The sequence below is a fragment of the Amblyraja radiata genome, chromosome 15, assembly GCF_010909765.2.
Source record: "Amblyraja radiata isolate CabotCenter1 chromosome 15, sAmbRad1.1.pri, whole genome shotgun sequence".
Lineage (NCBI taxonomy): Eukaryota > Metazoa > Chordata > Chondrichthyes > Rajiformes > Rajidae > Amblyraja > Amblyraja radiata.
Window position 1 is genome coordinate 47,439,854 of NC_045970.1, and position 21,950 is coordinate 47,461,803.

Below are 21,950 nucleotides of genomic sequence, written 5' to 3' on the forward strand. Positions count from 1 at the left end.
TTGCACTTTGGAGGTCCAATTAATGTTGGTGAGGTTGAAAACTGTGCCAATTGATGCCAAGACAGGGCACAAAGTGCTGGAGTAATGCAGCAGGTCAGGCTGCATCATTGAGAACGTGGATAGTTGAAGTTTCGAGTCGGGACCCCTCTTCAGACAAGCGAGTTAAGAGCGATTAATGGTCGCAAGTACTGACAGGTGGACAACGCAATTCTTACTTGCAGCATCATATCGAGGAGGTAAAATTATAAATTGTCCGTTGTGTGTGTAGGACTGTGTTATGGGCCTATCCCACTTACGCGACTTTTTCAGTGACTCCGGCGACCTTCATAGGTCGTTACAGGTCGCCGAAAATTTTCAACGTTGAAAATCCAACGCCGACCAGAACAAGGTACGACTCTTTGGGCCACTACTCACGACCATACAGGCTGCACCCCGCGACATGTCGCCAGGGTGTTACCTGTATTGTCGTGAGAAGGCTCCTCAGTCGCCCAAAGAGTCGTAGCGTCTTTCTGGTCAGCGCTGGATTTTCAACATGTTGAAAATTTCGGATCGAGGCCCTTCTTCAGACTGAAAGTCAGGAGAGAGGGAGGTGCAGCGATCAGGAAGGTGCCAACACCAGCCAACTGATCTGAACTGTTTCTGTGCTGTATCTCTAAGAGTCTAAAACTTATAAAGGGGCAGCTTTGCCAGTGCTCTTCGATGCACACAGCCGCAAATTGCTGTCCGCTCGAATCCTTATTCTGTGTCTGTGTCACCACAGTGTGCCTGCAATAATACAAACCAGACCAGCGACACTCAATCACTTCCATACTTCCTGAATGTGTGCGCTGGGCCAGCAGAATGTTTTGTTGTGCGCCAGGCTGTTTGTCTGCAGTCTTGCCTGTGGAGACAGTTGTACGATTCAATCATTAACCGCATCTGTCATCACGTTCGACTTCCCACTCCCGGGTCGGGGGCAAAAACCGCGGTGGGCAGCGGGCAGTTCACGGCAAGATGTCTGGAGGTAGCAACACCGACCGGCCGGGAGGTGCCGACGAGATCAAAGCCACATCTTGGCCCGTTGACGTGCAGACTGCAGCATTTGAGGACGACAGCACCAAATACATCATCTAATCTTGATCATCGCTACTTCTTTGCGTCTCCTCCATTCATTTGTTTTCTATCTCTCCACACCATCGTCTCTATCTCTCGTTTCCCCTCATCCCTAACCAGTCTCGACCAGATACGTCACCCATTCCTTCTCTCCCGAGGTGCAGCCCGTCCCGCTGAGTTACTCCAGCTTTTTATGTAAATCTTCGGTTTAAACCAGCATCTGCAGTTCTTTCTTACATATTATCTAAACACCCAGAGGTTTGATAAGGGCATCTCGGTCACAATGAGCAAAGTTAAAGGGGAGGAATATAGACTCGGGAATACCTTTTCTGCAGTGGTACAATTTTGCCTCTTAATGGGCACCTAGGTATACGGTGATTCGGATTCCTTCCACATTCAGGCGCGATTAACCCTTTAATTTACAGAATTGTAAATGGCTGTTTGGCAGCTTTTTGGGCTGGGTCGTGGGGAGGATTTGGTTTGGCCCTCCAACTAATAAGGCAGTAATTTACTAAGACTTTGAAGTTCCTTCCTTTATTACCTGCACGGTGAGTCAACAGAAGACAAGCCCGGCTACCGAGGTGGCCGCGAGCCCAACAAGTTTTTTTTTGCTGCCGCTAATTAAGTGTAATTGCTTTATTCTGCACTCACACTCGTACACGGCAGCACAGCCTTGTAATAACATCAATAGCACGGACAGTCAGTGGACTTGCTGACGCCAAGAGTGGAGACTCCCCTGCAGCCAACCGATCGCTGTCTGTTCCATCTAAAGAACAGGCCAGTCGTCAACCTCTCCCCCCCCCCTCCTTAGTACCATGTTATTAGTCGCACTACAGGAGGAGCTGACTCTTGCTAAATCCCCTCTGATGGAGATGAAGACAAGTGACCTTCGCCTGCTCCCCTTAAGGGTTCAGACTGCGGCGTTGCCGGACAGAGTGCAACTGGTTACAACGGCAGCATTCAAAAAGATACATTCAAATTCATAGGAGTAGATTCAGGCCATTCGGCCCATCAAGTCTACTCTGCCATTCAATCACGGCTGATCTTTCTCTCCCTCCTAACCCCATTCTCCTGCCTTCTCAGCAGAGAAGATTATTGGCTGCAGCCATCCTTCCGTTGATGAACTGCACACTGCAAGGGCCGGGTAGCGAGCGGGCAAGATCCCCGCACACTAACGCTAGCCTACACACACCAGAGACAATTTACACACTCACACCAAGCCAATTAACCTACAAACCTGTACGTCTTTGGAGTTTGGGAGGAAACCGGAGATCCCGGAGAAAACCCACGCGGGTGACGGGGAGAACGTACAAACTGTACAGACAAGCACCCGTGGTCAGGATCGAACCCGGGTCTCTGGCGCCGTAAGGCAGCAACTCCACCGTTGCGCCACCGTGCCGCCCACTGAGTTACTCTAGCTTTTTGTGTCAAGTTTACTCAGAGCTGAACCCCGATATTTTATCATTTCCAGAACAAGTAAGACTAGGGGGGCGCTGCCGAGAACAAAGGGACTACACTGAACACTTTGAAAGTTTGAGCAATTGGAGGAACAGCATCTCAATTTTTCGCTAGGGCAGCTTACATAGAAACATAGAAACATAGAAAATAGGTGCAGGAGTAGGCCATTCGGCCCTTCGAGCCTGCACCGCCATTCAATATGATCATGGCTGATCATCCAACTGAGTATCCTGTACCTGCCTTCTCTCCATACCCCCTGATCCATTTAGCCACAAGGGCCACATCAAACTCCCTCTTAAATATTGCCAATGAACTGGCCTCAACTACCTTCTGTGGCAGAGAATTCCAGAGATTCACCACTCTCTGTGTGAAAATTGTTTTTCTCATCTCAGTCCTAAAAGACTCCCCCCATATCCTTAAACTAGCGAGTACAAGCCGAGTCTATCCAGTCTTTCTTCATATGAAAGTCCTGGCATCCCAGGAATCAGTCTGGTGAACCTTCTCTGTACTCCCTCTATGGCAAGAATGTCTTTTCTCAGATTAGGAGACCAAAACTGTACGCAATACTCCAGGTGTGGTCTCACCAAGACCCTGTACAACTGCAGTAGAACCTCCCTGCTCCTATACTCAAATTCTTTTGCTATGAAACTCCTTATGAAAATCCTTTTGCTATGATACTCAAATGCTTTTGCTATTTGCCTACAGGCCAGTGGTATGAATATTGATTTCTCTAACTTCAAGTAGAGAAATCTCCCGGCACTCCCTCGCTCTCCATCCCTCCCCGACCCAAGTCGCACCAGCTTCTCGTTTTCACCCAACAAAAGCAGCTAACAATGAATTCGTTCACACGTTGCTCTTTATCTGTCTAAGTCATCGTCTGCATCTCTCGTTTCCCTTTCCCGTGATTTTCAGTCCTAAGAAGGGCCTCGGCCCGAAACGTCACCCCTTCCTTCTCTCCACAGTCACTCCAGCTTTTTGTGTCCATCTTCGATTTAAACCAGCATCTGCAGTTCCTTCCTGCACACTTTGTTACGGTGTCAGCGCCCTTTACATGGCGACTCTTTGCATATTTTGTGTGCAGTACGGAAAACAAAGAACTTCACCCTGACATGTCACGTGCAATAATAAAGTATCCTTCATAAGGCATCGTTCATTCATTCCATTATTGCGATGAAGAAAATCCAGGAGCAAAATTGCTAATGGTTCAGCTTACGGTAAACAACGAAATAGACACAAAAAAGCTGGAGTAACTCAGCGGGACAGGCAGCATCTCCGGAGAGAAGGAATGGGTGACGTTTCGGGTCGAGACCCTCCTTCAGTCTAATGAAAGGTTCCGACCCGAAACGTCACCTATTCCTTCTCTCCAGAGATGCTGCCTGTCCTGCTGAGTTACCCCAGCTTTTTGTGTCTATCTTTGGTTTAAACCAGCATCTGCAGTTCCTTCCTACGCACACACACTGAACCTTTTCTTTTCTCTCTCTCTCTCTCGTTTACCATATTATTGACGGTGTACCAATGTTACATATTCTGTTGTGCTGCCGCAAGTAAGAATTTCATTGTTCTACCTGGGACATATGAGAATAAAACACTCTCTTGAAGGAAAAGCTTGTCGGAGGGCGCGGGTAAATTACAAGCTCGGGGCAAGTAATGAGCTCAGGGACAGGCTTCCCTGACCTTCACAGCAAGCGCGAGGCGGTCTGGAAGTGCGACCCCGACTACCAGTGATTAATCTTGCTGGAGAACCAGAGTCGCAGGCACTAATGATAGACCCTGCCCTTTAGGGCCTTTGTTGGCCGCCAAACAAGAACGTCTTCACTGAGTGTCGAACCCTCCCCTTTTGTTACTGGTGCCAGTAGGTCTAACAGTGGCCATTAGAGTAAACATTACCCAGCCCCGGACTTGAATAGGATCCGAATATTGTTAAAAGTTATTTACATCAGGTCGGAAAATCTACCTGGAGCTTTTCATACACAGACAGCATCCTCCAGATAAATTCATTCCTTTTTTTTTTAATAAAACCCGCAGCTATTTAGGAGACTGAGTTGGTGTACGTTCTCCGAATAAACCTGCGTGGACATATTGTCGAGAAAATATAAGACCGACCATAATTTGCACACCATTTCAAAAATCGTTAATACCACTTCAGTCTAGTTTAGCTTAGTTTGGAGATACAGCGCGGAAACAGGCCCTTTGGACCACCGAGTCTGCGCCGACCAGCGATCCCCGCACACTAAAACTATCCTACACACGCTGGGGACAATTTACATTTACAATTAATTAATATGCAAACCTGTACGTCTTTAGGAGTGTGTGGAGGAAACCGAAGATCTCGGAGAAAACCCACGCAGGTCACAGGGAGAACGTACAAACCCCGTACAGACAAGCACCCGTAGTCGGGATCGAACCTGGGTCTCTGGCGCTGTAAGGCAGCAGCTCTACCGCTGCACCACCACGCCGCCCTTTGTTTAATTTTTATTCATCATTTTTTTAGCAGTGTAATTAAACAAATCAAATTGCAAATGTAAGACTTTATTTTCAAATATGCCACTTCAAAAACCAATTTGACTAATAATCTCTTGTTTCATTCTTCAGCGCCCTATAAGACTGAAAAGTAGTGTTTTAGTGGCTTGTACAAGATTACAATGCTTGCACAGAATCGCAGGGCTAAATGCATTTCTTCCGTGTTGAAAATGTTGTGGTGTTTCATGCATTCCCACTGCTCACGAACTTTCATTATTCTAAGAACAAACTTCTCCTATAGTTTACCCATACCACTACTTCCGAAAAGTAATAGTGACGCGATTGTGAGCAAAAGAGAGAATGCATGGTGTAAGGTGAACAGTTTTTAACCCTTTCAAGTCAAGTCGAGTCAAGAGAGTTTATTGTCATGTGTCCCAGATAGGACAATGAAATTATTGCTTGCTGCAGCACAACAGAATATTGTAGGCATTAATACAGAACAGATCAGTGTGTCCATATACCATGGAATATATATATACACACACATAAATAACAGATAAAGTGCAATAGGCTGTTATAGATCAGAGTTTGCTTGAAGTTGTGTTTAATAGTCTGATGGCTGTGGGGAAGTAGCTGTTCCTGAACCTAGATGTTGCAGATTTCAGGCTCCTGTACATTCTACCTGATAGCAGCGGAGAGATGAGTGTGTGGCCAGGATGGTGTGGGTCCTTGATGATGTTGGCAGCCTTTTTGAGGCTACGACTGCGATAAATGCCCCCAATGGTAGGGACGTCAGAGCCGATGATGGACTGGGCAGTGTTTACAACCTTTTGCAGCCTTTTCCGCTCGTGGGCACTCAAGTTGCCGAACCAAGCCACGATGCAACCGGTCAGCATGCTCTCTACTGTGCACCTGTAGAGGTTCGAGAGAGTCCTCCTTGACAATACCGACTCTCCGTAATCTTCTCAGGAAGTAGAGGTGCTGATGTGCTTTCTTTATAATTGCATCAGTGTTCTGGGACCAGGTGAGATCTTCGGAAATATGCACACCCAGGAATTTGAAGTTCTTGTCCCATTTTAGACACACTTTAGACTTGAGAGATACAGTGTGGAAACAGGCCCTTCGACCCACCGAGCCCACCCCGGCCAGCGATCAAGTCAAAGTGTTTTATTGTCATGTGTCCTAGATAGAACAATGAAATTCTTACTTGCTGCAGCACAACTGAATATGTAAACATAGTGCACTGTACTGTAAATATAATAAATAAGCGACATAAGTTCCGTGTATATATATATAATATATGTATATATATGTGTGTGTGTGTGTGTGTGTGTGTGTGTGTGTGTGTGTGTGTGTGTGTGTGTGTGTGTGTGTGTGTGTGTGTGTGTGTGTGTGTGCGTGTATGTGTGTGTACATATATATATATGTGTGTGTATAAATATATAACCATGCAAATACATAAATGCAAAAAACAATAATAGTGCAAAAAGACAAAACCAATGCCCCCACGTCTATGTAGTTCAGAGCTTATTTGGAGGTTGTAGTGTTTAATAGCCTGATGGCTGTAGGGAAGAAGCTGCTCCTGAACCTGGACGTTACAGTTTTCAGGCTACTGTACCATCTTCCTAATGGCAGGGATGAAATGAGTGCGTGGCCAGGGTGGTGTGGGTCTCTGACGATGCCGGCTGCCTTTTTGAGGCAGCGACTCCTGTTGATCCCTTCGATGGTGGGGAGGTCACTACCCGGGCAGCGTTCACCTCTTTCCACGAGCTTCTTCGCTCCTGGGCGTTCGAGTCGCCGAACCAGGCCGTGATGCAACCGGTCAATATGCTCCCCACTGTACACCTGCAGAAGTATACCAGCACAACATATACCAGCACTATCCTGCACACTTTATCCTGCACAGTTTGTAATGTACAGAAGCCAATTAACCGATAAACAATGATGGTCTTTGGCGTGTGAGAGGAAACCGGAGCACCCGGAGGAAACCCACCCATTCACGGGGAGAACTCCGTGCAAACTCCGCACAGGTAGCACCCGCAGTCGGGATCGAACCCAGGTCTCCAGCTCTGTATGGCAGCAACACTACCCCTGCACCATCGTCCCACCCACACTTTGATCACCAGTGTAGTTTAGTTTAGTGATACGGCATGGAAATGGGCCCTTCGGCCCATGGAGATCACACCGACCATTGATCAGCCGTCCGCACTAGTTCGCACTTGTGTTATCCCACATGAGCATGCCATCAAACAATCATTACCAAGGCAACTCTAGGGGCTCTAATGGCTAGTGGAGTCAAGGGATACGGGGAGAAGGCAGGCCCGGGTTATTGATAGGGGACGATCAGCCATGATCACAATGAATGGCAGTGCTGGCTCGAAGGGCACAATGGCCTCCTCCTGCACCTATTGTCTATGTCTATGTCTATGTCTAACTGTTTGATCCACGTTACATCCCACACCTTATTGGAGTGCAGTGTAGTTCAAAAGGTGTAAACTGTCACCACATGAAGTAATAATGGAGTAAGAAGTCTGCAGGAAGGAACTGCATGCTGGTTTATACCAAAGATGGGCACAAAATGCTGGAGTAATTCAACGGGACAGGCAGCATCTCTGGGGAGAAGGAATAGGTGACGTTTTGGGTTGAGACCCTTCTTCAGAGGAATCAAATCCTCGTTAGTATTGTTAAAGGATGGCTAGTAAAGTTTATGAGTGAAAAATAATCACAATAAAACCTCATATCAGTGGTTATATTTAAGGCAGAGATAGGATAGATTTTTGATCAGTACGGGTGTCAGGTGTTATGTGGAGAAGGCAGGAGAATGGGGTTAGGAGGGAGAGATAGATCAGCCATGATTGAATGGTGGAGTAGACTTGATGGGCCGAATGGGCTAATTCTGCTCCTATCACTGATGACCTACGACCTTATAACATTCAATATAGTCCCCGTCCAGTTTTGTGAAACCTTTTGACTGGATTTCACGAACCTTCCCACTTCAGATGCGGAATGGGAGTCATTTTTAAATGAAGTACAAATGCTACTTTGAGGACGAGGCCAATGAATGTAAAAATACTTGTGCAGGAAGGCACTGCAGATGCTGGTTTACACCGAAGATGGACACAAAATGCTGGAGTAACTCAGCGGGTCAGGCAACATCTCTGGAGAGAAGGTGATGTTTTGGGTCGAGGCCCTTCTTCAGATTGAGGGTCATAGGGTAGAGGGAAAATAGAGATATGAAAAGGTACAAAGAACAAAGGTACAAAGGGACGGCATGATGACACAGTGGTTGAGTTGCTGCCTTACAGCACTTGCAGCACCAGAGACGCGGGTTCGATCCGGACTACGAGCCCTGTCTGTACGGAGTTTGTACATTCTTCCTGTTACCACGTGGCTTTTCTCCAAGAACTTCGGTTTCCTCCCACATTCCAAAGACGTACAGGTTTGTACGTTAATTGGTTTGGTTGATGTGTAAATTGTCCCCAGTGTGTGTAGGATAGTGTTAATGTGCGGGGATCGCTGGGCGGCACGGACTCGGTGGGCCGAAGGGCCTGTTTCCGCGCTGTATCCCTAAACTAAACTAAACAAATGAGTGAAAGGTATGAAAAGAACAAATCAAAGCCAGCAACGATGATCGAGGGAAGGTGAAGCCCATCATGGTCCAATGTTGGCTGTGGAGAAGGTGATAACGAGGGGGTACAAACAGTGAACGACTGTGAAAGGACAACTAGGGTAGGGGAGGGACGGAGAGAGGGGGAATGCAAAGGTTACTTGAAGTTAGAGAAATCAATATCACACCGCGATTGCAACAGGATCTATGGAGCGAAGGAAATAGGCAACGTTTCGGGCCGAAACCCTTCTTCAGACTGAAGGATTTCGGCCCGAAACGTTGCCTATTTCCTTCGCTCCATAGATGCTGCTGCACCCGCTGAGTTTCTCCACCATTTTTGTGTACCTTCAATTTTCCAGCATCTGCAGTTCCTTCTTAAACTCAATATCACACCGCTGAGTAGTAAGCTGCCCAAGCGAAATATGAGGTGCTGTTCCTCCAATTTACATTTGGCCTCGCTGACATTGGAGGAGGCCCAGGACAGAAAGGTCAGTGTGGGAATGGGAAGGGGAGTTGAAGTGTTTGGCCACCGGGAGATCGCGTAGGCCAAGGCAGATTGAGCGTAGGTGTTCAGCAGAAGCAAGTGATACTCATCTCTTGTCTAATCTGAGCAGCAGTATTGGACTTTTGTTCCATTTTTGCTAACCCTTATTTTAAATATTTCCAATCATTTTTTTCTTTACGAGTAAAGACGTAATTACACCGCGGAACCTCCAAGGGCTCCCACTCAAATATTTATAAAGTGATATGTTTATTTGTTTTTTTACATTGTCAGATTGCTGGACTCCTCCCGGATGTGGTCCAAATTGACTTGTTTACCGATGTTTAAAGATTACGTTCTGTTTTTTAAATATATATTTTTTTAATTCACGGCAGAGTCCCATTATGTTATTTGGTGGCAATTTATTTCATTAGGGCTTCCTAGCAACATAACCTGCGTGAAAGAATTTGGGATTATCACATTTTAATCTCCCCGTGCTCCAAGTAATTAAACGGACAAATTAGTGGAAGGCTCCAGTGCGGATGTCAACCGGTAGACTGCGGTTACAACATGAATTCAAGGACTTTCCTTCAAGCTGCTTGTTCTGTGGAAAGATTAATGGAAAACACATGACGTCAATTATCATCATCTCTCTGCGGTTTCTGTGCAGGAATGCTTATGTGAAGTAAAAAAAGGTCCGACCGTCATCTCCACAAAGGATCTGCACATCTGATTTCTTTTTTTACCACATATTCGACTTGTGTGTCCACGGTGGCTTAATTGTATCAGAGCTAGCAACACTTCCACACAACCTCTGCACATCTTCTCGACCCCACTGGGAGCCATTGAGGATGTCCACTTCACACACAAACTGACTTTCCCCAGCTCCGATTTCGACATAACTTACTTATTTTGCCACCGTACAGTGAGTGGGACAAAATGTTTGAAGGGTCTCGATGCAAAATGTCACCTATCCACGGTGGCGCAGCGCTAGAGCTGCTGCCTTGCAACGCCAGAGACCCGAGTTCGATCCTGACCACAGGCGCTGACTGCACAGAGTTTGTACGTTCCCCCCCTGGGCTTTCTCCGGGCACTCCGGTTTCCTCCCACACTCCAAAGACATGCATTGTTTGGAGGTTCATTGGCGTTGGTAAAAATTGTCAATTGTCACAAGTGTGTGTGGGATAGTGTTAGCATGCGGGGTGATCGCTGGTCGCTGTGGACTCGGGGGACCGAAAGGCCTGTTTCTGTGTTGCGTTGCTAAACTAAACAAACTAATCCAGGTTACCCAATTGCAACAGGATCCCAGCACCTTTATTTTAAGGTGATGGTGCAGGAGTGTCATTTTAGATTCAGATTTAATTTATTATTGTCACATGTACAAAGGCGCAGTGAGAAGTGTCGTTTTGCATGGTTATCCAATAATATTTAAGATAATGCTATGCATAAATACAATGCATAGTAATTAGGGTTGCCAACTGTCCCGTATTAGCCAGGACATCTCGTATTAGATGGGACATCCCGTATATTAGGCTGCCCTTGTCCCGTATTTGACTGCTGCTACTCGGGTCGAGGGGACTGTCGGGTCTGAGCGCGCGTCTGGGCCCCTCTTCACCCGTCCCAACGTAATGCAGCCCATGGAGCGTAGCAGCAGCGCCTCGCCCATGGCCCCATTGGTCGGCAGCCCGGCCAGCTGTCCGACCTTCAGACCTTCGCTTACCGCCGACACCACCACTTCTCACGGCCGATTATCGGTTCATGAGTTGGACGGGGTGCCGGACTTTGCGGGCGACGTCGCCTGGGCCCGCCGGCTGGGCTTTGTGTGTAGTCCAGCACCCAGGCCAACTCATCATTCACCCAGCCACGGCCGAGAAGTCAACGAATTGCCATTGGGAATTTGTCCCTTATTTTGATCTTTTGTCTCTTATTTGGGAGTGAGAAAGTTGGCAAACCTACTAGTAATGCACTGGTGGAAGGTTAATTTTCCCCTGTAAAATTGCCCCAAGTGCATAGGGAGTGGATGCAAAAGTAAGATAAGGCTGCACGGTGGCGCAGCGGTAGAGTTGCAGCCTCGCTGCGTCAATGACCCGGGTTCGATCCTGACCACGTGTGCTGAATATGCGGAGTTTGCACGTTCACCCCTTGCCTTCGTGGGTTTTCCTCCGGGTACTCTGGTTTCCTCCCACACTCCAAGACGTACAGGTTTGTAGGCTAAATTGTAAGTTGTCCACCGTGTGTGTAGAATGTTAATGTGCGGGGATCGTTGGTCGGCGCGGTCTCGGTGGGCCGAAGGGCCTGTTTCCTCACTGTATCTCTAAACTAAACTAATCTGCTGCTGCTCTCCATGGGCTGCACTACGTCGGGACGGGTGAGGCGGGACCGGACGCGGCGCTCCGACCCGACCGTCCCCTCGACCCGAGTAGTAGCAGTCGAATACGGGACAATGGCAATTTTCTAAGCGCACCAATTTAGCCTAATATACCGGATGTCCCAGGCAAAAACGGGACAGTTGACAACCCTAGCGGCATCTGTGGAGAGAAGGAATGGGTGACGTTTCATGTCGAGAACCTTCTTCTCGATAGTACCCCACTAGTACGAAGAAGGGTCTCGACCCGAAACATCACCCATCCCTTCTCTTCAGAGATGCGGCCTGTCCCGCTGAGTTACTCCAGCTTTATGTGTCTATAAATAAGTTACAACGCAGGACCAGGCCAATTGGCTCACCAAGTCTGTACCCAACATCAACAAAATACTTTACACTAATTTTACATGAATTCCATATTTTATCCTCCCACATCCTCATTGTCGATGCCATTTTTGATCAGTTTAAAACAGCGTTGTGCGGTTCCATGGTGCTGCTTTGGAAATGGAGTCTGAAAAGGAAGTGAAATGACATAACGCCATCTAAAAAACAGCATTCCCAGTCTCCTCCAGGCTTCACTGCACCGTTTCAGAAACAGCGGGCTCCATTGAAAATCTCCAGTAAAATTCCTTGCAAATTTTAGTAACGTTTCTTACACAGCGGTGAGACCATGGCTTAGTCTTTAAAGGCACATGCACGCAATGCTGCCTGCATTCCGTCAGCCTCTGGAGAAGGTTTTTTTGCTTCATTCTCTGAGGGCAGGGGTCGTGCACCAAGTTTGCTTTAGACTTTAGAAACGCAGCGCGGAAACAGGCCCTACGAGTCCACACCCAGGAATGAGCAGGTTAACCTATGATGAGCGTTTGTCGGCACTGGGCCGGTATGCGCTGGAGTTTAGAAGAATGAAGGGGAGACCTCATTGAAACATACAGAATGGTGAACGGCTTGGATAGAGTGGATGCGGAGGGGATGTTTCCACTAGTGGTGTTAATATTGGCTGAATTAAAGACTCCATAAAATGGAAGATCCCTGCTCTTGTCAGAATTGCTCAACCCTTGTCAGCTGAACTTTACAGGCTTTGATTGGCGCCAGCCAGTCTAGGCTCAGACTGATATGTAGGATGGTAAGGGGTCCAGGTGTTCTCCATGTTTCTCTTAAATTGATAACATGTATAGTGGTTTTGCAAACTGACCTTAAATGCATCATTTCTATTGGGCCGCTGCAAAAGCATTGTAAAACAGTATACATAATGTTGCAAGATGGTCATCCTGCAAGATGGAGAAGTTGTTTGATTTTCAGGGCACATGTTTCAATGTTTGTTCTTGTTAGCTTCCTTTGGGATCTTTCTTTCTTATACAATGTATTGAACTGTTGTATCTTTGGGTTAGGGAAATGTATGGGGTTAATCGATATCTGTAATTGGGTTATTGAGAGACCACCCCTGTGTGGTTTAGCCCCTCGAGGTCCCGGGACATATAAAAGTCTGCGACCACTAGGCTCAGCATCGATCTTCTGGAAGAGCGCTCGGGACCACGAAAACGTCTGGAGTGACTCTGTCTGAGCGAGGCCTAGAGGGCTTGAACAGGCAGACGCGAGGATCGAACCCGCTGTGGGATAGGTACAGTGTGTGATCTGCGACGCGCTTTTGGTAAAATAAAATTTAGTTGTTTCAAGTGCTTGATTCAATGTTTTTACTGAAACTAGACTGGGGGTAAGCTTAGAAACGAGCAATTATCATTGGGGGCTCGTCCGGGATCTCAAAAGACTCCCAAACACAAGTTTGCGATCAAGGGTGTTGAGCTGTTTCGATTGCGAGTGCAGAAATGTAGCCAACTGTGCGTTTTTCACATTGATTTTCGGCACTTCGTAAGTCTGCATGGATCGATCATTCGCGGGCTTGAGAAAGGGTTTAATCAAGATCATTAGAACAGAGTCTAGCAAGCACGGGGGAGTGGTTAGCACACCTTTGGGTTGGAGGCCCATAAAACCAGGTTGGGGTTAGAGGCCCTGGTGGAGTTTGGTTAGATACCCTTTCCTGGGTTAGAGGCCCAAAACTGGTCTTAGTTGAGCAGACTGCAGCTGCTTTTAACGAGAGCCAAACGCGCTTCATCGGGCGAGGAGTGGCCCAGGATTAGACTTGGTGTCCGAATTGGTGGGGTATTAAGACAGGTCTCGCCTTTGATCGGATTGCTGCCGGGAGCGCGAATTGAAAAGGTGCGCTTCGAAAACAGCATCGATAATTCACAGCGCGAAGCGGCTAGGCACTGGATCCTCGGTACTGAGCAGAGGGTGTGTCTGTGTGTAGGTATCTGAGTCTTTCCCTGAAGTGACGGACGAGGCACATCGAGAAGGGACCGAGCTTGGATAAACTGGGTATAAATTGGCTGGAATACTCTAGTTTATTCAAGAATATAATTGGGCATTTTAGCTGATTCGAGAGCCCGCGTAGTAAGAAAGATACGCACTAAAAATTAGGGGATCGAGTTTGAGTCTGAGTCTATATTTGCAGCAAAATTTCCAAATGCTGGATTTCATATTGAAGTTCTGCGTAAGGTAGGATTCAAATTCCTTTATATAGAACTTCGAAGTTGGTGCATGTCCGTGATCGATTCCGAATAGCAGCTGATCAACAGTGAATAGTAACCCTCTGGTTGATTGTTGACTAGTACCTGATAGCGAAGAGTACCTGAGAGACAGGAACCTCCCTACTTGACGAAAAGTAAACTGAATAGTGAAGGGTGCCCCTAATTCTGTTGAATTTAGAGAGGAGGGATAGAGGTCCATCTATAGAAGTCCAGTCTTAGCAGAAGGATAGTAACATTCGGGAACAAAAGTAATCATTTAGGGAATAGTACCCCTCAGCAAAGAGTAAACTAGGAAGGGGAAAATCTTCGGTATCAGAGGGAGAGGTTCACTGCGTGATAACAGCATGATGTGGCATTCAGATCGAGTGTTTGTGAATTGTGCGCTAGTGCTTTAAATCATTTTGTAAATTGTAAAAATAGCTTTCCGTATTGTTATAGATCTGGATTTTGTAAATATTCTCTGTATATAAATAAATTTAGAGTAATTAAAGTTAAGATTTAGATCGTGTTAAGTCCGCGGACCAACATTTGTGTGGCTGCTTGTGCGAGTGTATACAGTTTAATTTGAAGCGAGAGTGTGTTTAAATTAGATATTCGTAGTATTTAATTTAGATATTCACATTTGTTTAAGGTTGTTTAGTAAGAATCTGAATTGGGGTGGTTTGATCAGGGGTTGTACTTCGATTGCAGCGTCGGGGGAGGAGTCATCCTGCTGAATGATTGCGCCACGAGGAGGATTTCTTAGAGTGCGTGATTTGATTTGTAATAAGTGAATGTTTTGGATTTATTGAGGAGTGGACTCATTTATTTTTTGTGTTCAATTTTGCTCACATGCTTGGAGTTCATTTACATGCTTTCAGATTAAGATCAAGGATAGGAGATGGGCTGCAAAACGTATGTGAGTGTGATTGGTTTTTTCCTGGAACATTTTGATTTGAAAATTGTCCGAAATCGACTTTGTTAATTTCAAAATGAAAAGGGAAATTGTTACGAGGTGCGAGTAGTTTAGAGTTGCTTCCTTCTCCAACAGAATGAGAAACAACACCAATAAAGATATGACCGCTGACTCAGACACCTCTGCAAGAAATATGCAGTGAATTTCCACAAAAAGCTGATTGATTGAGAATCCTTTCCGGATCGCTAAATAGAGAATTAGGGGATGAATTATGGCCCGAGGGGGCATAGATACAGTAAAGCAGTGGTCCCCCCCCTTTTTTACCCCAAAAAAATTATTTACTCAAAATAACATCTGAAACATAAACTACATAAACTACATAAACCTGATGGAAAATCCAAAAAAATAAAAATCGAAAATTTGGACCCAGACCTCCTCAGTCGCGCTCAATTGCCCCCCTTAAAAATCAAATTGCCCCCCTGTGGGGCGTACGCCCCACGTTGGGAACCACTGCAGTAAAGGGACTAAAAGACATTGAGCAGATTGTATAGCAGTGCAGAGATAATACAGAGGCACCGGAACTAATTGAACAGAAAGCGAATGGAGCGGAGGAAAGAATGGCAAGTTGGAAGGAAGTAACTCTAAAACGGGGGATAGAATTAGAAGGTACTGAAGCATTTGAACTTCAGGGTAGCCTAAGGGAAGAGCCTGAGAGTGATAAAGATAAAAGGAAAAATAAATCTTACGCAGAAAGATTATCATCCATAAGTCTTAGGCGCAAGGACCCAATGGTTGGCACTGGTTACGAGGGGGATGACGATGACTATTTAGAAGATTGGGAGAATGTTAGAACTAGAAATTGAGGGCCACCACCTTATTCATCTATCGATCCCAATACCTCAAATGCACATCGTGGAGCTCGTCCCGGGGTACAAACTTCCTTAACTCCGACCGTTCCGTCCATTACAGACAGTCCTAGAGTTCACGGTACCAACAGTCAGACTAGAAACAGAACTAAATTAGTTATGGAAAAAGAAGAGCATACCCCTAGACAAATTGAACGAGCAGTTCAGGAAGGAAGGAAAGTACCGTGAACTCCCTGATGAAGGGGAAGATACATCTGGGTGTGAGACTATAATTGAAGAGGCTGAGGTAGATCCTGAAGTTAAACAAACAACCCTTAGACAGTTCCCTGTAAGGGAAATGCCCAATCCTTCTTTTGATCCAGCCAACGCAGTAAGTGCAAATAATCCTCGTACAATTGGAATCTATTCCCCATGGGAAGCCTAACGAGATGATGGCTACTTTGAGTCAAATACATGATCGTAGAAAATCACCCGCTTCTTTTGTGGATCACTTAAGAACTACAATGTGCGTTTATCACACTGATTCCCGGGATTTATGGGCGTTGATCCAGCAAATTATTACCCCAAGTGAGCATGCCAGATTCCTAACGAATTTAGGACATCCATCGTGTGAAGCTCTTGCAAATATAATAGCGGACAATGGAGCAAGGGAGGAAGCTGTTTTAACAGATCTTGCCTTCAAAACACCCTTCAGAAACCAATGAGATTTGGCCAGAATATTAGATATAAGACCAAAAAGGGGAGAAGGAGGGGATGAGTTTTTAGAGCGATTTTCTAATTATATTTGGATCAATCGGGTGACTTAAGTTATAGAAATTAAGTAAATAACGCTCAATATTGTGCCATCCTACTGAATTGTCTCCCCACCAATGTAGCTGAAGCCATTAAGACTAATAACATGGACTGGACAGAAAATAATGCCAGACAAATGACAAGGGCTGTAAGATATCATTGGAAGGAAATAAAGAAGTAGGATAGCCCACCTGCAGTAAAACCAAGAACTGAATATGTGATTAGAAAAGAAATACCAAAATTCGACTCTTAATCCTGGATCCCTAGAGTACCAGCAAGTTATGGAGTTCTAGAATATCCAGACCGATGCTATAGAGAAGCATCTACCCGAGAGCCAGCCCTCCAAAGACCAGGGTTAAGGACAGGCCGGCCACCAGGAATGGGCCTGTGTTATCATTGCGGAGGGGTAGGTCACTGGAGTAAGGGGTGCCCAAATAAGGAAAGGAACGATAGAGGGGGTCACAGAAGAAATCTCCAAGATCAAAGAGAATGGAGGGATCAACGGGATCGTAGAGAGCACAGAGGGAACTGGCAGGAAAATCAGGAGCCAAGGGGACAAATCTCCTTTTCTCACAGTAACCCATTCACACGCCTATGATTAGCAAACCTGGTAGTGACTGGATGCAAGTCTGACGAGGAACCTATGTTGTCTCTACAGGTTGAAGGTAAAATCTGCACCTTCCTAGTAGACACAGGCGCATCCATGTCATCTCTTCAATCAATTTGTAATTTACCAGAATCGAAAGAAGTTCAGAATCTGTCTGGGTTTCAAGGACATATTTGCCAGTATCCCATCTCTAGTCAGTGGAAGTGGTGTACAGAAAAAAGACAATCAAACATAGATTTGTGATAACCAACGGATTAGATTGCAACCTGATCGTGAGAGATTTAGTCTGTGCTTCCCAACTAAAAATAGAATGTGGCGATTGAGGTATAGTAGTGACCCCCTGGGCCTGTGCATGACAACAGTGACCCCCTCAATGGTGGTCCTTAGATCTGAACGAAGAACCCCCACTTCATATTACACTGGCTTATGATAGAAGTGGAAAGAAAAGTGAGCTGGAAACTTTCTTTAAACCATACGAAGGACAGGAATTGGAAATAGAAGTATAGGCACTAGTGGAAGGAAAAGAGGGGACTTGCCGAATATGCTAAAATACCAGCACAGTTATGGAAAAGAACTGACCAGGCTGCTCCTAACATCGCCCGAACGGTGAATTTCCCGGCTAGAGCTAAGGACCTAGGAACGATGGTAAGAATGGCAATTACCTTGGCAAACCCAAATAATTACCAAAAGCAGCATTTGTTTAATCAATATGTTGTTGAATTTTACCAGGCCCCAAGGAATGTTGTTACCCACCAACGTCATCATCTGGGGAGCGAGGTATACGAGCATGCGGACTCTCAAGTATGGGCGGAGGACACTGCTCAGGTAGTATGCATGAACATCAATCCCATCCGTGTAGCTCTCCAGAAAGGGGTAACACTTCCTTCAATCCAACAACATCCATTGAAACTACAGGCCATCAGCAGCATAGACAAATTAATTCAAATTCAGGATCTACCTCAGCCTCTTCAATTACAGTCTCACACCCTGATGTATCTTCCCCTTCACCAGGGGGTTCACGGGACTTTCTAAAGGATTCCCTTCCTTCCTTAACTGCTCGTTCAATTTGTCTAGGGGTATGCTTTTCTTTTTATTGAAAGGGGTAGCCCCTCGAGGTCCCGGGACATATAGAAGTCTGCGATCACGAGGCTCAGCGTCGATCTTCTGGAAGAGCGCTCAGGACCGTGTAAACTTCTGGAGCGCCTCTGTCTGAGCGAGGCCTGGAGGGCTTGAACAGGCAGACGCGAGGATCGAACCCGCGGTGGGAAAGGTACAGTGAGTGATCTGTGACGCGCTCTTGGTAAAATAAAATGTAGTAGTTTCAAGTGCTCGATTCAGTGTTTTTACTGAAACTAGACTGGGGGGAAGCTTAGAGACAAGCAATTATCAGTGGGAGAGTATAGTCGAGGACCAGAGGTCATAGCCTGAGAATTAAAGGACGTTCTTTTGGGAAGGAGATGAGGAGAAATGTCTTTAGTCAGAGGGTAGAGCGTACAGCTTTGTAGGCTAATTGGTTTCAGTAACATTGTAAATTGTCCCTAATGTGTGCCAGCATGCCACCTGTCATGGTGGAGTCATGGACAGAGAAGGTTGTCCAAGGTTGCACCAGGAACTGGAGAAACTGGGAAAGTGGGCAAGGAAATGGCAGATGAAATTTAACTCGGTGATACATTAATAATAATAATGGATGGGATTTATATAGCGCCTTTCTAGAATACTCAAGGCGCTTTACATCGCATTATTCATTCACTCCTCAGTCACACTCGGTGGTGGTAAGCTACTTCTGTAGCCACAGCTGCCCTGGGGCAGACTGACGGAAGCGTGGCTGCCAATCTGCGCCCACGGCCCCTCCGACCACCACCAATTACTCACACACATTCACACACATTCACACACAGGCAAAGGTGGGTGAAGTGTCTTGCCCAAGGACACAACGACAGTATGCACTCCAAGCGGGATTCGAACCGGTTACCTTCCGGTTGCCAGCCGAACACTTAGCCCATTGTGCCATCTGTCGTACCTACATTGTAGGTAGCTTAACCAGCCCAAGTCAGGGGTGGCACGGTGACGCAGGGATGGAGTTGCTGCCTTACAGCGCTAGAGACCCGGGTTCGATCCTGACGACGGGTGGTGTCCGTACGGAGTTTGCACGTTGTCCCCGTGACCTGAGCGGGTTTTCTCTGTGCGCTCCGGTTTCCTCCCACACTCCAAAGATGCAGAGGTTTAAAGGTCAATTGGCTTTGTTAAGAATTTGTAAATTGTCTCCTGTGCGTAGGGTAGTGCCAGTGTGCAGGGGGGAGGGGGGGGATATGGCTTGTCGACGCGGACTAGGTGGGTCGAAGGGCCAGTTTCCGCGCTTGTATCTCTAAACTGAGCTGCGCGAGGGAAATAAGTGCATGTTGTTTTCATTGCCACAGTAGATCAGTAGTGTGATAGCTGATCTTGTGTGTTGTTTAACCTGGAACTGTCACTACAGGCGGCATTAGAGGTTGAACGTATTCCAGATGAACTCAAATAAACGTTACAAACTGATCATGCTGTTTGTTGCCAATGCATATCTGGCGCCAGTTACCTTGCCTAATATGGCTGGGAAAGTCGATCTCAATCACCATTAGGAGTTTTACTCTTGGCCTCTTTGTGCCCAACCTATATTCACTGGAATGAGAGGGGGACCTTATAGAAACATATAAAATTCTTAATGAATTGGACAGTCCGGATGCAGGAAAAATTTTCCCCATTTTGGGGGAGCCCAGAACCAGGGGTCACAGTTTAAGAATAAGGGATAGGCCTTCTCACCCAGGGAGTTGTGAATCTATGGAATTCTCTGCCACTGAAGGTGGTGGAGGCCAATTCACTGGATGTTTTAAAGAGAGAGTTAGGTATAGCTCTTCGTGTTAACGGAATCAAGGGATATGGGGAGAAAGCAGGAACTTGGTACTGATTTTGGATGATCAGCCATGATCATATTGAATGGCGGTGCTGGCTCGAAGGGGCAAGTGGCCTACTCTTGCATCTATTTTCTATGTTCCAATGTCTATGTTTCTAACTTTATGCTTGTTGATTCAAGTCAAGTCAAGTCAAGTCAAGTTTATTTGTCACATACACATACGAGATGTGCAGTGAAATGAAAAGTGGCAATGCTCGCAGACTTTGTGCAAAAGTTCCTTCTGATTGTAGGAACTGTAGATGCTGGTTTAAACCGAAGAAAGACACAAAATGCTGAAGTAACTCAGCGGGACAGGCAGCATCTCTGAATCGAAGGAATGGGTGACTTTTTGGGCCGAGACCCTTCTTCCCACTGATGTCGGGGGAAGGGAAGTGTAAGGTATGAACCGGTGGGACGAAGGGCCTGTTTCCACACTGTATCCCTAAACAAAACTAAACTAAACTGAACTAAATTAAGCTGAGCTAAACTAAACTAAACTAAACTAAACTAAACTAAACTCAACTCAACTCAACTCAACTAAAGTAAACTAGACTAAACTAAACTAAACTAAATTAAATTAAACTAAACTAGACTAAACTAATCTAAACTAAACGAGACTAAACTAAACTAGACTAGACTAGACTAGACTAAACTTAACTAGACTACACTAAACTAGACTAAACTAAATTACGCTAAACTAAACTAAATTAAACTAGACTAAACTAAACTAAACTAAACTCATTGCAAAACCTCCCCCTTGCATAACCAAAACGAGCCAAGTCCATGCGGAGTTACCTCCGATTATTTGCTGCGCTGGTCTCCAGTCCCATCCTAGTTAATAAGTTGGGAATGTATGGACCAACAGCGCAGAAAGTCCCCATCCGCGAGCTGCCAACCGAAGCCTTATAAGCGTTAATTGAGGCAGCAACTAGTCAAGCCTTGTCACCAAATATTTGAATCTGTTGCAATTCAGTGAGTTCATCCAGAGATGCTGCCTGCCCCAGGAGTTACTCCAGCATTTTGAGTCCATCTTCGGTGTAAACCAGCATCTGCGGTTGCTTCCTCCACATTGCCAAGAGCAGCCTGGCTGAAAGCGTAAAAGATTTCGACATCATGTTTTATTTCATTTACCCCTGTGGGCTTATGTCGAAAGAGATTAATCATCTCATTGATCCCTGGGACGTTTCTCAGGAGGACTAAGCCATTCTGTCCCTCGAGTCCTATGTCTTATGACATGATTAGTCCGCACCGACCAGCGATACCCGCACATTAACACTATCCTACACACACTAGGGACAATTTACCCTTACACAAAGGCAATTAACCTACATACCTATACATCTTTGGAGTGTGGGAGGAACCGAAGATCTCGGAGAAAACCCTCGCGGGTCATGGGGACAACGTACAAATTCTGTATAGACAGCACCCGTAGTCGGGATCATACCCGGGTCTCGATGCTGCAAGTGCTGTAAGGCAGCAACTCTACCGCTGCGCCACTGTGGCTGTGGTATCTATTAGACTATTGGATTATGGATGATCACTGAAGTGGATTTACCAACTTTGGATGGGTGACCAGGAGGAACCAGATTGAATCATTCGATTAGGAAGGAAGAATGGTCCCGACCCGAAACGTCCTTTTCCCCAGAGATGTTGACCGACCAGCAGAGTAACTCCAGCGTTTTGTGTCTGTCTTTGAATCATTGGATTGATTGATTCAATTGAAAGATACAGCGTGGAAACAGGCCCTTCGGCCCATCGAGTCCACGCCGACCGTCAATCATGCATTGACACTGGTTCTGTGTTATCCCCCTTTCACATC